We start from the raw sequence: 18,382 nt of genomic DNA on the forward strand, positions 1-18,382 counted from the left end.
TTGTAAATGTGAACTTTCCACCAAGTAATTCTAACAAATCTGCTGAAATTGCACATTATAGTCACTAAAATGTATAAGCTGAATGTTACTGCTAATGATCATGTCTTATAAGCATGAGGAAAAGCTGGGAGGGAAAATGAAAAGAGGAGAGCTTGAAAAAAAGACAAAATATCATACAAAGTCAAGATTTATTTAGAATTGGCCTGGTAAAATGTTTTTTTTTTTTTTTTTAATATCAGGCATTTAATATCAACCAAAAAAATAACTACTTAACAATAGAACTGTTCAAAAGTGTAATTAACTGTTACATAAAATAATGAGATTCTTTTTACTGTGTTATTTAAATAGAGGTTGCTTGAGCATCTGTAGTATCTTACTCTGTGTTCCCTCTCCTACTATTCAGCAAAGCTATAAGATTTTATCCCTAGAGGGAATCTGGTTATGCTTCACTAAAGGATCTAGGGATAATCATAAGAAGTTGCAATTTTCTTGTACTGCTCCTGCCAATCCTAAGCCTGATGACCTCTCCATTATTATTACTTAGACAGTCAGAGTTAATTAGATTTTAGAAAGAGTATTTACCAAGTTGGAATATGACATTTTGTACAAAATATCACCATCAAAAATGGGATATACTATGTCATAATCATATAAAGGATCCGTGGGAAAATACACTTAAGTTTAAAATGTACATGTAGCAGATGATTAATTCATGGCTCATGAGTCATAGAAGACCTTTAATAACTTTGTAGAATCTTCATGATTCTTGTAGAATTCTAATTAGATATAACTATCTACTGGGCTCTAAGAAATGATGTGTTTGTGAAGCCTATGGATGTACTTATTTTGACTTTAATAGGTCACACTCTTAGACACAAAGTGAGATATCATAAGTAAATTAGGAGGGCAAGGAATTGATTACCTGACAAATATATGAATAAGGGAAGAATGATGACCAAATAAGAGATAAAGAGCATTATAAAACATGAAATGGATAATTTTGATTACATCCAATTTAAAAATGTTTTTCCCTGCAAACAAAACCAAGGAAACCCAAATTAGAAGGGCAGAAGAAAGATCAAAAACAATTTTTTGTAACAAGTGTCTGAAAAAGTCCTCATTTTTCAAAAATGCAGAGAACTCAGTCAAATTTATAAGAATATAAGGCACTCCCCAGCTGATAAATAGTCAAAGTATATGAACAGGCATCTTTTAGATGAAGAAATCAAAATTATCTTTACTTATAACAAAAATTTTTTATATCAGTTTTTGATTAGAGAAATGCAAATTAAAACTACTCTGAGTTACCATCTCACTTCTATCAGGTTAGCTAATATGACAAAAAAGAAAAATGATATATATTGGAGAGGACATGGGAAAAGTGGAACACTAATGCATTGTTGATGGAGTTATGGACTGATCTAACCAATCTTGAGAGAAATTTGGAACTATGCCCAAAGTGCAACCAGGATGTGTATGCCCTTTAATCCCGCAATATAGTTGCTAGTTCTATATCCCAAAGAGATCATAATAAAGGGAAAAAAGAACCTGCATATGAAAAAATATCTATAGCAACTCCTTTTATGATGGCAAAATATTGGAATTTGAGGGGATGGCCATAGCTTGGGGAAAGGCTGGACAGTGCTATAAGAATGTGATAGAATACCATTGTGCAATAAGAAATGATGAACAGATAGTTTTCAGAAAAACCTGGGATGACTATTAAGACAAGAAGAGCATTGTCCAAAGTAACAGTAACATTGCGTGATGATCAGTATGAATGGCTTAGCTTTTCTCAGCAATGCAATGATCCAAGACAATTACAAAGGATTCATGATGGAAAATGCTATCCACATTGAGAAAAAGAACTGATGGACTCTGAATGTAGATCAAAGCATACTATTTTCAATCTCTTATTTATTTTTCCATTTTCCCTTTTAGTATGTTTATTCTTTCACAACATGACCAATGTGGAATCATATTTTACATGACTGCACATATATAACCTATATGAAATTGCTTACTCTTTTATGAAGAAGGGAGGGGAGAAAGGGTGAAAAAACTATTCAGAACTCAACTTATTGCAAAGATGATTGTTAAAAATTGTCTTTACTTACTATTGGAAAAAATAAATACTATTTTTTAGCAAAGATCACACTCACTGAAGTTACTTTTACCAAGTATGTCTAGGTACTTCTTTCTCAATTCCCAGTTAGATGAATTGTTTGTCAATGGTACCATCTCTTTAATAGCATGGACAGTGGTGGAGTGGAATAGTATGATATTCTTTATGGCCTCACTCCATCACTTCACCCCTCCTTATTTCTTTCTCCTATGAATGCAAGGGATCAGCATTCTAAAAGTAATTTCAAAGCTCAGCTGCTCTTCTGTTCGAATCCCCTTTTTTACATACACACTAATGTACACACATACATACTTATATACATATCTACATATATACATACATATGCATGCTTCTACATATACCCATAGTAATGCTTAGAAATTCTTTCTGTTAATCATCATACATTTCTTGTAAGTTATCATATGATTTTGCCAACTGGCACAAAAGTACTTTATCCTTTTCTAATTAATTAAAGATCATTTCCTTACTACTTTATATGCTTGATTGATTCAGTAGGGGTTCAAGTATCTAAGACTTTTTCACATATGGTTTACAAGATTATGTGATTAATTCTGTAACTCAATAATAGACATTCTATAACTCAATCAAGGTATAGAATATCCCCTTAGTGACATTACGAGATGTGGATAACCTCTTACAATCTATCCATGGTGACATAGATTAATGTCACTAAACATAATCTACTATGGGCCAGGCTATAAAAGATATTTCATTTTGATAGATTTCTCTAAGGTCCCTTTTAAATATGGAATGCTGTGATTCTATTTTTTATTCCACTTCAGATACATTTTTTTTCATTTTTAAAATTAAAAGTTCTGATCTAAAGCTTCTCAAAAGGTGTCCACTTAGGAATACATATTATGAAGTGATTTAAAGATTAAGATCTATGTTAAAATGAATCAGAATTCCTTTGTCTGGGAAGAAAGTGTGGACTTCTGCTGTTTGCTTTGATATTTGCAGACAATGACCATAGAACTAGGGAAAAGAGAGTTTGGAGCCAATATCTTAATTCTCCTCTCTCATATGATCACCTTTAGTCTGATAATGCACTAATTGATAAATCATTTTATATAGTGTTTCCAAAATGGTTCAGGAAAAAATCAATTCAGTCAAATGAAAAAGACCCCAAGGAAAACACCTGTAGTCATTATCCAAAGGACAAAGGCTAAACAAATACTGTGGACTGATTACATACTATTCATGAACTTATTTAGTCAGATTTTTATGCACAGGAAATGATTTCATATACCACAATGTTATAAACCAGTGTAGAACTATTTAGTATTTCAATTATCTACACATTTAAAACAATGATGCCTTACTGTGAAATTGGAAGATGGTTAAAAGGCAAAACTTCATCTCATTCAATTCACTTCTCATCTTAAGAATATTCATTAATTTCATTTTACATTTTAGCAGGCTGGAGACAAGGGTTTTCTACTAAATCTCTAAAATAAAATGTGTTCATTCTCTAACTATGAAATGAAATCTCTAATCCTTTATTGGGATCATTTAAACTCTGAGATTTTTAAGCATGATGGTCTTTGATAGTAATATTTATATGATAATTGTAACTCTTTGTCATACATAGGATAGCAATTTTTAAGACATCAGTTTTGCGTGCTTTGTCTACAGTAGTACATAACATATTATAATATAATATATGGTAGTTAAATTATTGGCTTTTGAATACTGTTTTTGAATCTTCCCCCATCAGAATTTGAGATCCCTGAGAGTGGGTACCATCTCTTGCACATGGTTAGTACTTAGTAAACGTTTTGTCATTAATTCATCTGTTTTTTTCTTCATATAAGTCAGATTGCAAGGCTTAACTCTTCTATTGACACTAATTTTCAGTTATGCAGAATTCATTTTGTTCCTTTTCATTCCTCATATTTTATAATTCTACCTAAGTTTTTATTTACCAAGTATTTGCTCCTCTCAACTTTTGAATCCCCAATGCTAAAGAGGGAAGACACATACGATGTTATTCTTAGCTTTTGAATCTCTGTTTAATAGACTTTGTGTGAAGTTATCTAGTTAGGATTTTGTCTTGAAACAGTGACAAAAAAGTCCCAGTCGTAGACTTAGATATGTGCTTCCACCTGGTGAAAACTTAGCTTTAGGGAAAAACTTCAGCATTCTTCTTAGTTCCAGAGGGTAATAAAATTATTTCTTGTGAGTGGGTCCTCTAGCTATTTATTACTTAGGGTATTGCGTCATTCACTCCTCATTTATTATGAATAGACCCTGTAATTACCTGAAATTATCAGGAGTCCTAGGGTTGAAGGTTTAACAAGATTGTCAGAGCAGTGGTCCATGTCTGCCCCAGAGTTGCACTCATTAGCAAAGGGGCTCCAATTTGATATGTGATTTGTCTAGCACTATACCCCCACCTCACTTCACAAATTATCGTAAATTTCTCATATCTCTGTTTCTCCCTGACTCTCTTTGTCTCTGTCTCTTTGTGTCACTCTGTCTGTCTATCTCTGTCTCTTTCTGTCTCTCTCTGTGTTTCTCTTTCTCTCATCTCCTTGGTCTCTCTCTCTGTGTCCCTCTCTCTCTCTCCCCTACTCTCTCCTCTTTAACTGAAGGTGACCACTAGCTGACTTGACTACCTCGAGGGGAGCAAAAATACAGTGAAAAATGAAAATGACTTCAGTACTCAAAAAATGTCTTAATAGGAAATGTAATACACCTGAGTAATGGGTTGTGTCACTTATATAAAGTCCCCTAATTATCTACATACATCACTAGTTTTACATTTGAGGGCATAATAAAGAAAACTTTATTTTTATACAACTTTTAGTTTCTGTAATAGTCATCTTGTTCTTCATACTGCATGAATTTATTTGGTCTGAAAAAAGATCTGTGTATCATAGAACAAGTTTCTTTTCAAAAAAAAAAAACAAAACATTATGGACACTACCACAGTTCAGTTAGTAATGATGTGATCATGATAATTAATACAAAAAAAACAAAACTTCCTTGAATTGATATAGCACTTTCTGTCAGGCTCAAGTTTTTTATGAATACTGTTTCATTAATTCCTGCTTCATATTTTGTAAGTCTCCTGATATCAAGACAATTTTAGTCTTAACAGATGTGATAGCTGTGTTTCTATCCCTTTTTGGATTACCTTGAGGTTTTGCAGAGCCAAGATCAAGAAATGGTACTGTTTGTCAGAGTTAATATGACTGCTCCCTGAAAACCAGTGACAGAATATCGCTATTATTAAAATTTATATGATGGGCCCATCATTGACAGTCTCTGGACAAATTAGCAGTTGTAGATGAATTAGGGTTTTATGTCTTTGGACATCTTTTTTACTCCTTCCCTGCCCTTACGTTTCCCAAGGAAAGTAAACAGCAAATAGTTATGCTTTGTACTATATCATGAAGGTCCAAGCATTGGCCCTAAAAAATTCCAGGACTCATTCTGAAAGGTGATAAGAATACAAAGAATATTACATTCACAATCAGAGGATTTATGTTCTCCACACTCCTCTGTTGGATCCTACTTATATGACTCTGAACAAATAGTTTTACTTCTCTATACCTCAGTTTCCTGATCTGGAATATTAAAGCCTTGGGCTAGATGGCCACTAAGTTCCCTCCCAAATCTTATTTCGATGATCAGATGAGACTGACTAGGTTGACCCTCATTAATTATTATTTTAATTCCATCTGCAATACCATAAAAGACTCAATATGAAATTTTGATAGAATGTAGAAAGGAGCAAAATATAGATAGAAGAAAATAACTTAGGAGCAAAGGGAAACATAAAAATGCAAGGGAAAACACACACAACACCAGTGACCCTAAACCTAAAATATTGACTGATTATTTTAAACAACAAATTGCTAATGCATATTCGCACAAAAGGTAACTATATGAGAAAAACAAATCATCACCTTTTCTTTCTTTCCTCTATTTGTTTTCAGTGCTCTACAATCATTTCTGTATAACTTGGATATTTTCCCACCCTCTCCTTCCTCCTCCACCTCCACACTCCCTCTCCAAGATGGCATGCAGTTTATATAGGTTCTACACATACATTCCTATTAAATGCGTTTTCACCTTGGTCATGTTGCATAGAAGAATTAAAATGAATGGGAGAAATCATAAAACAAACCAAAACATAATACAAAAGAAAATGATCTGCTACATTCACAATCGACTTCCATAGTTCTTTCTCTGCATGTGGAAGGCATTTTGCCTTAAGAGACCATTGAGAATATTTCAAGTCCTTGCATTGCAATGAAGTTCTAAGTCTAACAGAAAAAATTCCTCACACTGTGGTTGTTGCTGTGTATAAAGTTCTCCCGATTCTGCTCCTTTTGCTCAGCATCAGTTCATATAAGTCTTTCCAGGTCTTTCTGAAGTCTTCCTGCTCATCATTTCTTACAGCACAATAGTATTCCATTATGTTCATATACCACAATTTATTCAACCATTCCCTAATTGACAGGGATCCCCTTGATGTACAGTTTTTGGCCATCACAGAGTGCTGCTATAAATACTTTTGTACATATGGGACCCATTTGCATTTTTATGATCCCTTGGGGATACAGTACTAGAAGCAGTTTTGCTGGGTCAAAGGATATGTACATTTCTGTAGCCCTTTCGGCATAGTTCCAAATTGCTCTCCAGAGTGGCTGGATGAGCTCACAGCTCCACCAACAATGAATTAGCGTTCGAACTCTCTCACATCTTCTCCAACATTTATCATCATCCTGTTTTGTCATGTAAGGCAATCTGATAGGTGTGATGTGGTAGCTCAGAGTTGTTTGAATTTGCATCTTCTTAATCAATAGTGATTTAGAGAATTTTTTTTCAGATTACTATAGATAGTTTTGATTTCTTCCTCCGAAAACTGCCTATTCATATCCTTTGAAATTTATCAATTGGTGAATGACTTGTATTCTTGTACATTTGATTCAGTTCTCTATATATTTTAGAAATGAGGCCTTTATCAGAGACACTATTTGTAAAAATTATTTCCATTTTTCTGCTTCCCTCCTGACCTTGGTTGCACTGAGTTTGTTTGTGCAAAAACTGTTCAATTTAATATAACCAAAATTATTCATTTTGTACTTCATAATGTTTTTTTATCTTTTGTTTAGTCAAAAACTCTTCCCTTATCCATAAATCTGAAAAATACACTATTGCTTGCTCCACTATTTTGTTCATAGTATCAGTTTTTATACCTAGATTATGTACTCATTTGGACTTTATTCTTGCGTATGGCGTCAGGCATTTATATATGCCTACTTTCCACTATATTGTTATGCAGCTTTGCCAGCAATTTTTGTCAAACAGTGAGTTCTTACCACAGAATCTGAGGTCCATGGTTTTATCAAACAGTAGATTGCCATATTCATTCACTAGAGTGTCTTGGGTACCTAACTGATTCCACTGGTCTATCCTTCTGTTTCTTAGCCAGTACCAAGTGGTTTTGATAATTGCTGCTTCATAATACAATTTGCTATCTGGTAGAACTAGGCCACCTTCCCTAGCACTTCTTTTCATTAGTTCCCTTGATATTCTGGACCTTTTGTTCTTCCAGATGAATTTTGAAGTTATTTTTCTAGCTCTAGAAAATAACTATCTGAGAGTTTGCTTGGTATGACACTAAATAAGTAAATTAATTTAGGTGGAATTGTGATTTTTATTACATTGACTCAGCCCATCCATGAGCAATGGATGTATTTCCACTTATTTATATCTGACTTCATTTGTGTGAAAAGTGTTTTGTAAATGTGCTCATAGAGATCCCATATAGACCTTTGGCAGGTAGACTCCCAAATACATCAGAGTTGTCTACTGAAGCTTTAAATGGGATTTCTCTTTCTATCTCTTGCTGTTGGGCTTTGTTAGTAATATATAGAAGTGCAGAAGATTTGTATGGGATTATTTTGTAATCTACAACTTTGCCAAAGTTGTTTATTACATCAAGTAGTTTTTTTACTTGATTCTCTGGGATTTTCTAAGTATATCATGATATCATCTGAAAAGAGGGATAATTTAATTTCTTCTTTGCCTATTCTACTTCTTTCAATTTGTTTTTCTTCTCTTATTGCTACAGCTAATATTTCTAGCACCATATTGAATAATAGTGGTGATAATGGACATCCTTGTTTCACCCCTCATACTATTGGAAGTGCAAGTAGCTTATCCCCGTTGCATATAATGCTTGCTGAAGGTTTTAGGTAGATACTGCTTATTATTTTTTGGAAAGCTCCATTTATTTCTATGCTTTCCATCGTTTTCCACAGGAATGGGTGTTGCATTTTGTCCAAAGCTTTTTCTGTGTCTATTGAGATAATTGTGTGGTTTCTGTTAGTTTTGTTGTTGATATGATCAATAATGTTAGTAGTTTTCCTAATATTGTACCATCCCTACATTCCTGGTATAAATCCTACCCGATCATAATGTAGCATTCTCTTGTTTACTTGCTTCATTCTTTTTGCTAAAACCTTGTTTAAAATGTTTGTATCTATATTCATTAGAGAAATTGGTCTATAATTTTCTTTTTCTGCTTTTTCTCTTCCTGGCTAAGGTATCAAAATCATATTTGTATCATAATATGAATTTGGGAGGATTGCTTCTTCCCCAATCTTCCCAGATAATCTAGGTAGTATTGGAATTAACTGTTCTTTAAATGTTTGTTAGAATTCATTTGTGAATCCATCTGGCCCTGGATATTTTTTTCTAGGGAGTTCTTTGATGGCTTGTTAAATTTCTTTTTCTGAGATGGGGTTCTTTAAGTACTCAAATTCTTATTCTGTTAGTCTGGGCAATTTCTATCTTTTAAATAATTATCCATCTCATTTAGATTGTGGAATTTATGGGCATACAGTTGGGAAAAGCAATTTCTTTTTTTTGTTTTAATTTCCTCCTCCTTGGAGGTGAGTTCACCCTTTTCATTTTTGATATTAGTAATTTGGTTTTCTTCTTTCTTTTTTTAAAATCAAATTGAAAAAAGATTTATCAACTTTATTGATTTTTCATAAAACCAATTACTAGTTTTATTTATTAGTTCAACAGTATTCTTAATTTCAATTTTATTAATCTCTCCTTTGGTTTTCAGTATTTCTAATTTAGTAATTACTTGGGGATTTTCAAATTGTTCTTTTTCATGCTTTTTCAGCTACATGCCCAATTTATTGAATTCCTCTTTCTCTATTTTACTCATGTAGGCACTCAAAAGTATAAAATTTTCACTAAGACACCTATAAGATTGGCAAACATGTCAGAACAAGAAAATGATAAATGCTGGAGAGGATGTGGGAGAGTTGGAACACTAATTCATTGTTAGTTGGAACACTAATTCATTGTTGGTGGAGCTGCGAGAGCATCCAAACATTCTGGAGAGCAATTTGGAACTATGCCCAAAGGGCTACAAAAATGTGCATACCCTTTGACCCAGCAATATCGCTACTAGGACTGTATCCCCAAGAGATCATAAAAATGGGAAAGGGTCCCACATGTACAAAAATATTTATAGCAGCACTCTTTGTAGTTGCCAAAAACTGGAAGTCAAGGGGATGTCCATCAATAGGGGAATGGCTGAATAAATTATGGTATATGAATGTAATGGAGTACTATTGTGCCATAAGAAATGATGAACAAGAAGACTTCAGAGAGGCCTGGAAGGACTTATATGACCTGATGCTGAGTGAAAGGAGCAGAACCAGGAGAACTTTGTGAACAGCAATGACCACAGTGTGTGAGAGTTTTTTCTGGTAGACTTGGAATTTTGTAATAACACAAGAACTTCTTAAAAAAAAAAAAATCCCAATGGTGGTTCTCTAAGGCAAAATGCCTTTCAAAGTCAGAGAAAGAAATATGGAAGTCATTCACAGAATGTAGCAGATCATGTTTGTGTATGTGTATGTTTTTATGTATCATGTTTTGATTTGTTATATGATTTCTTCCATTTATTTTAGTCCGACTACATAGCATCACTATAGTGAAAATGTATATGTAAGTGTATAGGAAAGTATATGTAGAACCTATACAGAACTGAATGCAGTTGTGGGGAGGGAGGGGGGTAATGGGGGGTAGGTGTGGGGGGGATAAAATCTCAATTGTATGGCAGTGATTGTTAAATATTAAAATATAATTTAAAAAAATAAAAAAATAAAAAGTGTTTTAAGTTAGAAAAGTGCACATATGTGCAGTACCATCTAGGATAGGCCAGGCTTTCCCAAAATAAGTTAACTAGAGGATTAAGCAAATTAAATGTGCCTTAGAATGAAAAATGAAAGCTATACATAGTCACTTTGTTTTTTAATAATTATATTTATTTATTTAACTTTTAACATTCATTTTCACAAAATTTTGAATTACAAATTTTCTCCCCTTTTCTCCCCTCCCCCCCCCAAACACCAAGCATTCTAATTGCCCCTATGACCAATCTGCTCTCTCTTCTATCATCTCTCTCTGCCCTTGTCTCTGTCTTCTCTTTTGTCCTGTAGGGCCAGATAGCTTTCTATACCCCTTTACCTGTATTTCTTACTTCCTAGTGGTAAGAACATTACAGTTGATCCTAACACTTTGCGTTCCAACTTCTTTACCTCCCTCCCTCTCCACCCCTTCCCTTTGGAAGGCAAGCAATTCAATATAGGCCAAATCTGTGTAGTTTTGCAAATGACTTCCATAATAGTTGTGTTGTATAGGACTAACTATATTTCCCTCCATCCTATCCTGTACCCCATTACTTCTATTCTCTTTTGATCCTATCCCTCCCCATGAGTGTCGACCTCAAATTGCATTCTCCTCCCCATGCCCTCCCTTCTATCATTCTCCCACCCTGCTTCTCCCCTTGTCCCCCACTTTCCTGTATTGTGAGATAGGTTTTCCTACCAAAATGAGTGTGCATTTTATTCTTTCCTTTAGTGGAATGTGATGAGAGTAGACTTCATGTTTTTCTCTCACCTCCCCTCTTTATCCCTCCACTAATGAGTCTTTTGCTTACCTCTTTTATGAGAGATAATTTGCCCCATTCAATTTCTCCCTTTCTCCTCCCAACATATTTCTCTCTCACTGCTTGATTTCATTTTTTTTTAAGATATGATCTCATCCTCTTCAATTCACTCTGTGCACTCTGTCTCTATGTATGTGTGTGTGTGTAATCCCACCCAGTACCCAGATACTGAAATCTTTCAAGAGTTACAAATATTGTCTTTCCATGTAGGAATGTAAACAGTTCAACTTTAGTAAGTCCCTTATGACTTCTCTTTGCTGTTCACCTTTTCATGCTTCTCTTCATTCTTGTGTTTGAAAGTCAAGTTTTCTTTTCAGCTCTGGTCTTTTCATCAAGAATGCTTGAAAATCCTCTATTTCATTGAAAGACCAATTTTTCCCCTGAGGTATTATACTCAGTTTTGCTGGGTAGGTGATTCTTGGTTTTAGTCCTAGTTCCTTTGACTTCTGGAATATCCTATTCCATGCCCTTCGATCCCTTAATGTAGAGGCTGCTAGATCTTGTGTTATCCTGATTGTATTTCCACAATACTTAAATTGTTTCTTTCTAGCTGCTTGCAATATTTTCTCCTTGACCTGGGAACTCTGGAATTTGGCCACAATGTTCCTAGGAGTTTCTCTTTTTGGATCTCTTTCAGGTGGTGTTCTGTGGATTCCTTGAATATTTATTTTGCCCTCTGGTTCTAGAATCTCAGGGCAGTTTTCCTTGATAATTTCATGAAAGATGATGTCTAGGCTCTTCTTTTGATCATGGCTTTCAGGTAGTCCCAAAATTTTTAAATTGTCTCTCCTGAATCTGTTTTCCAGGTCAGTTGTTTTTCCAATGAGATATTTCACATTATCTTCCATTTTTCCATTCTTCTCTCTTTGTTCTGTAATATCATGCTTTCTCACAAAGTCCTTAGCCTCCATCTGTGCCATTCTAGTTTTGAAAGAACTATTTTCTTCAGTGAGCTTTTGAATCTCCTTTTCCATTTAGCTAATTCTGCTTTTGAAAGGATTCTTCTCCTCATTGGCTTTTTGAGCCTCTTTTGCCAATTGAGTTAGGCTAGTTTTCAAGGTGTTAATTTCTTCAACATTTTTTTTGGGTCTCCTTTACCAGGGAGCTGATCTGCTTTTCATGCTTTTCTTTCATCTCTCTCATTTCTCTTCCCAGTTTTTCCTACACCTCTCTAACTTGATTTTCAAAATTCTTTTTGAGCTCTTCCATGGCCTGAGCCCATTGGGTGGGCTGGGACACAGAAGCCTTGATTTCTGTGTCTTTACCTGATGGTGAGCATTGTTCTTCCTCATCAGAAAGGAAGGGAGGAAATGCCTGTTCTCCAAGAAAGTAGCCTTCAATAGTCTTATTTCTTTTCCCTTTTCTGGGCATTTTCCCAGCCAGTGACTTGACCTCTGAATATTCTCCTCACACCCACCTCACCTCCTGATCCTCCCAGCCAGCGTTTGGGGTCTGAGATTCAAATGCTGCTTCCAGCCTTAGGGCTTTTGGCGGGGGCAGGGCTGCTATTCAGTGTGAGATTATGTTCAGGTGGTCAGGTCAGGGCAGGGCCGCCTCTCAGGCTCATTTCCCTCAGGGGGTTTATGCACAGACCTTCCACAATGTATTCAGGCTCCTGCCCGCTTGGGGAACCCTCGTCTGCAGCCCCCTCTCAGCTTCTACCTCCCGGGGGGGGCCCGAATCATGGTGCCACCCTTCTCCCCCCTCGACCCGCCAAAGAGACTCTCTCACTGACCCCCATCACCTGTGGGCAGAGGGACTTGTGCGGCCGCTGGAGATTCCGTCCCTGAAGCCTGCTCTGGTCTGTTTCTCTTGGTGCCGTGGCCGCAGCAAGTCTGGGCTGGGCTGGGCTCTGCGTCTGCAGCGTGACGGACCTTTTGTGAGAGGTTTGCAGGTCCCTCTATGGGTGGAGGGACCCGCGTGGCCGCTGGAGATCCCGTCCCCGAAGCCCGCTCGGATTTTTTCTTCTTGGTGCCGCGGCCGCGGCAGGGCTGCACTCAGCTCCCAGTCCCGGCGCCCATTCTGCAGCGTGAAGGACCCCCCGCGAGAGGTTTGCAGGTCCCTCCGGAACAGAAATCTCCCTCGCTTCAATATTCCGTGGCCTCTGGGTGCAGAATTTGCCGTGAGTTACTCCCCTAGCCGTTCTATGGGTTGTGGGTTCGGAGCTATGTGTATGTGCGTCTTTCTACTCCGCCATCTTGGTTCTGCCCCTCACTTTTTTAATTAACTGAAGAATATCCAAGCCATTTGGGCTACGAAATGGAAAATATGTCATCTATTTTAAACAAAACCCTTAGAATAATGCCAACAAAAAAAGTTTTATTTACTAAAGTCAAACATCATTACTGAATACCTGAACCACACTGGGCCTCCAAATCGTTTCTCTTCTAAGCTGAACTGTGTTTTGAATGGATAAATAAATGAATGAATAATCTAAAAAAAAAAAAAAATCACTAAGAACTGCTTTTGCAGTATCCCATAAAATTTGGTCCGTTGTCTCCTTATTGTCACTTTCTTGAATGAAGTTGTTTATTATTTCTACAACTTGTTGTTTAACCCATTCATTCTTTAGGATTCAATTCTTTAGTTTGCAATTAATTTTTGGTGTATATTTACATGACCTTTGATTACATATAAGTTTTATTGCATTATTATCTTAGAAGGATTCATTGACTATCTCTTCCATTCTGCAATGAATTGTGAAGTTTTTATGGCCTAGTACATGGTCAGTTTTTTTATATGTGCCGTGTACAGCTGAGGGAAATGCATATTCTTTCTATCCCCATTCAATATTTTCCAGTGGTCTATCATATGCAACTTGTCGAGAGTTCTATTCACTTCTTTAACATCTTTCTTGTTTCTTTTGAGGTTAGATGTATCAAGCTCAGAGAGGAACAGGTTGAGGTCCCCCACTAGTATATTTTTGCTGTAATTTCCTTAACTTCTCCTCTAAGAATGTGAATGCCATACCACTTGGAGAATATATGTTTACTAATGAAATTGCTTCGTTGTTTATGGTGCCTTTTAGCAGCCTATGGGTTGCTTTCTTATCTCTTTTCATTAGATCTATTTCTGCTTTTGCTTTGTCTGAGATTAGGATTGCTATCCCTGCTTTTTGTACATCAGCTGAAGTACAATAAATTCTTCTCCAATCTTTTGCCTTTACACTATGTATATCTCCCCTTTTCAAATGTGTTTCTTGTAAACAACATATTCTTGGATTATGGTTTTTAATCCATTCTTCTATCAGCCTCTGTTTTATGGAACAGTTCATCCCATTCACATTCACAGTTATGATTCCTGTTTGTGTCTTACCCTCCATTCCCTTTCCTCTTCTTCATGCTTTTAGTTCTCCCTTCTTCCTTCCCCTCCCCAATAGAATTTTCATTTTTGATCACTGCCTCCCTCAGTTTTCCTTCCCTTCTTTCAGTCCCCCTCTCTTTTAATCACCATTTCCCTTCCTTTCTTCCTCCCTTTTGGCCTCCCCTCCTTTTTCTTTCCCTCTTCCTCTCCTATTACCTATAGACCTTGTTGTATTTCTATACTTAACTGAGTTTGTTATATTCTCCTTGAATCTAATCAGATGAGAGTTCCTCTCCGACAATACTCCTCTCCTTCCCCTCTTTAATTCTACTATAATATACTTTTGTGCCTCTTCCTGTGATGGAATTTATTCTTTTTCTGCCTCCTTCTTTTCACATGTCCCATTACAATCCCTTCACACCCTTAAATCACATTTGTTATCATCACATCATTTAATTTATACTCACTCCCTCTGTCTATGTATACCCCTTTTCCATTTCATAAGAAATATGCAACTCTCAGGAATAATAAATATCATTTTCCCTTATAGGGATGTGAGCAGTTTGCCTGTGTGGTCTAACAACTTTATTTTCCCCCTGTTTACTTTTTTATGCCTCTCTTGAGACCTATGTTTGAAGATCAAATTGTCTGTTGAGTTCTGGCCTTTCCATCAGGAAGGTCTGGAAATACCTTAAATCATTGAATGTCCATCTCCTTACCTGAAATATTATGCACAACTTAGCTGGGTAATTAATCCTGTGTTGTAGTCCCACCTCCTTTGCTTATGGAATATCATATTCCAATTCCTTCAGTCTTTTAAAGTAGAAGTTGCAAGGTCATGTGTGATCCTGAGTGCAGCTCCTAGGTATTTGAATTGTTTCTTTCTGGCTCTCTGCAGTATTTTCTCTTTCACTTGATAGTTCTGGAATTTGGCAATGATATTCTTTGATGTTTTTAGTTTTGGGTCCCTTTCAGGAGGTGAACGCTGGATTCTTTTCATGAATGTTTTGCCCTGTAGATCTGGAACTTCTGGGCAATTTTCCTTGATGATTTCTTGGATGGTATTGTCAGGGCTCTTTTATTCATCATGGCTTCCTGGTAGTCCAATAATGCTTAGGTTTTCTCTCCTTGATCTATTTTCCAGGTCAGTTGTTTATCCAATTAGATATTTTACATTTTCTTCTATCTTTTCATTCTTTATATTGTGTTTGACTGATTCTTGATATCACATTGATTCATCAGCTTCTATTTGCTCTATTTTATTTTTCATCAAATTGCTTTCTTCTGTTAATCTTTGCATTTCCTCTTCCATCTGTGCATTTTTTTTTCCTTTTAAGGATTTATTTTCATGAGTTAGGTTTTGTGTTTCCTTTTCTGTTTGTCCAATTTTCCTTTTTAAAGAGCTGTTCTCTTCAGTGAATTCTTTCTTCATATTTTAAAAATCATTGGTCAGTTTTTCTTCTATTTCTCTAATTTGGGTTTTTAAATCTTTCCAGTGATCTTCCAAGAAGGTGCTTTCTTCTTCTGACCAGTTCATATTCACGTCTGAAGTTTCAGATGGGAGTACATTCTCAATGCTGCCCTCTTTGGTATTTGTGTTTTAGTCCTTGTCTTCATAGAAAATTTCTATGGTCTTTTCTTTTCTGCCTTGCTTTCTACTCAACACAATAACCCTTTTCCTGGCTTTTAAGGGAGATCTCTGTGTCTGTGGCACACGGATCTCCATCCCAAAATTCTTGTGCCTAAAACTTGAGGCTTTTTGTGTTGTGGCCTCTGGTTCTTTCAGCTAGAAATTAAATTTTGCAGCTTACCTGGTGCTTAGCTGGTTGGTGTTTGAAAGCAATGGCTGGTTAGGTCTTTTTAGGTTTCCCAGCAGTTACCCTGGAGGTAGCTCAGTAAGTGTGGGGTAGGGGTGGTCTGAATGCTGGAGGCTTCTCTGCTGAGCTAGAGCATAGGCAAGCTCAGCTTTCTGTACTAGAGTCTTCTTGATTCCACTGGGAAGCTGAGGCACACCTTCAATCCTGGTGTTGGCAGTTGCTGTCTTCACTCCCATTGAGTTCAGGATCTTCACCCAGTTTGTTGAGTTTGGACTGTCTGGGACCCCTCTGATCCTGTACTGGTCGCCTTTGGCCACAACCAGAGGAACTTTCCTTAGCAATCTTCCTAGCATCCTGTGCCAAGGGTCTCTTTACCTCTTTTGCTGCTCTCACTGTTCCAAGGTTTTTATCCAAGGAAATAATCTCTGGCCTGGTCATGGTAAACAAGGGGAGGGAGACAGCATTTATTGATCACTCTGCCATCTTGGCTCCCAGAGCCTGAAATCTATCACATTTTCTTCAAACTTTCTTTTCCCCATATATAATGATAATTAAGAGCAATGAAGCTAACATATTACTTCCACTTTGAAATCTATAGCCAGAATTATTGAAATTAGTTGAAATTATTACAAAATATACAAGATATCAATAAATTATTTAAAATTTTGATATAAATGGTTAGTCATACATGTGTATGTTTGTGTGTGTATGTGTGTGTGTATGTGTATGTGTGCTCACAACAAAGCTAGATTTAAGGGGAAGGGATGTTCCCATCAGGGAAGCAAGGCTCAACCTTCATTTTGTAGTTCTTTGTTATATATTCTTCTCCAGGCCACCACTACCCCAAAGTCTGCATAACACCAAGCTGCCTAGCCTTTTAAGAGTTGCCATTTCAGGTTTTTTCCTATAGAAATCTAAGGGCACTCTGCTGCTGTCCTGTCAATTCCCCAGAGAATTCCATTTCGAGGCTATTGCCAAGGTCACGCTTTCAGGACAGGAATAATTTCAGTTTTTTTCTGACAAAAAGGATGGGGATAAAAACTGAGCCTTTGATTTCTTGGTATAGAAAGTCCCAATAAAGAAACTCCATCTACTCATGTAAGTTGGCAGCTTCTCTGCAGTTATCAGTCTTAGATATTTGCCTAGAAGCAGAGGCATGAAACTCTACCTACAAAACGTTTGATCAAGGACCAAACCAGATCCAAATGTAACCAGGAAATTATTAGCAGAATAAATAAAAGTACAATGCAACATAACATCACTTTGTGGCTTTCTAAGTCAATATGTTGCGCAGGGAACCATTTCAATTTGAGTTTGACACCACTGGAGGAATAAGAAGTTAAATGACTCAGAGTAACACATCTAATATATTTTAGAGGCAGGACAGAGTTGGCAAACAGCAAAAGCATGATAAATGCTTGTTTCTTGATAGATAATACTAATATTAATTCACAACTATATAGGGCTTTAAAGCAGATGATGTACATCTATTATTGCATTTTAACCTCAAGATGATAGAATGAAGTGAATTTCATTGGTTTTACTGCCCGCAGTTTCCAGATGGTGAAATGGGTTTATAGGTGAAGTGTCTTCTGTTTGCAAATATATTTCAGAGGTAGGATTTCAATCTGCCTCTGCAGGTCCAGGTGTAGGTGTAGCATTCTATCCACTAGACTATACTGTCTAACAGTTGACTGAAAATGATCAAGGTTAACTCTGAATTCCAACTGCAATCATAATTGCTAGATCAATAGATTCCCCAAAGAAAACAAATGAGCCAAGGAACATTTCGACTTTGAATATACTTGCATTTACTACAAATAGGAAGACTAGAAGTAATTACAGTTATTTATCTGACATCAGCAGGAACTTGATGAGAATAATTTTTGATTCAGCCTGCAAGTGAGACTAGTCTTACTTCCATTTCTCAATGAAAATATTTCAAGTCAACATTTTAACAGAAAGCATATATAATCCACAGAAAATTCTCTGTAAAGTACACAGGTAAACCTGTGAAGACCACTCTAACTGTGGGGTGGGAGAATATTCTTACCGGATTATGAATGTGTCTGGTAAAGTAGAAAACAGACCCCAAATCCAGCATTCTTATTTCAGCCTTCAAGT

Source organism: Notamacropus eugenii, chromosome 5, assembly GCF_028372415.1.
Source record: "Notamacropus eugenii isolate mMacEug1 chromosome 5, mMacEug1.pri_v2, whole genome shotgun sequence".
Taxonomy (NCBI): domain Eukaryota; kingdom Metazoa; phylum Chordata; class Mammalia; order Diprotodontia; family Macropodidae; genus Notamacropus; species Notamacropus eugenii.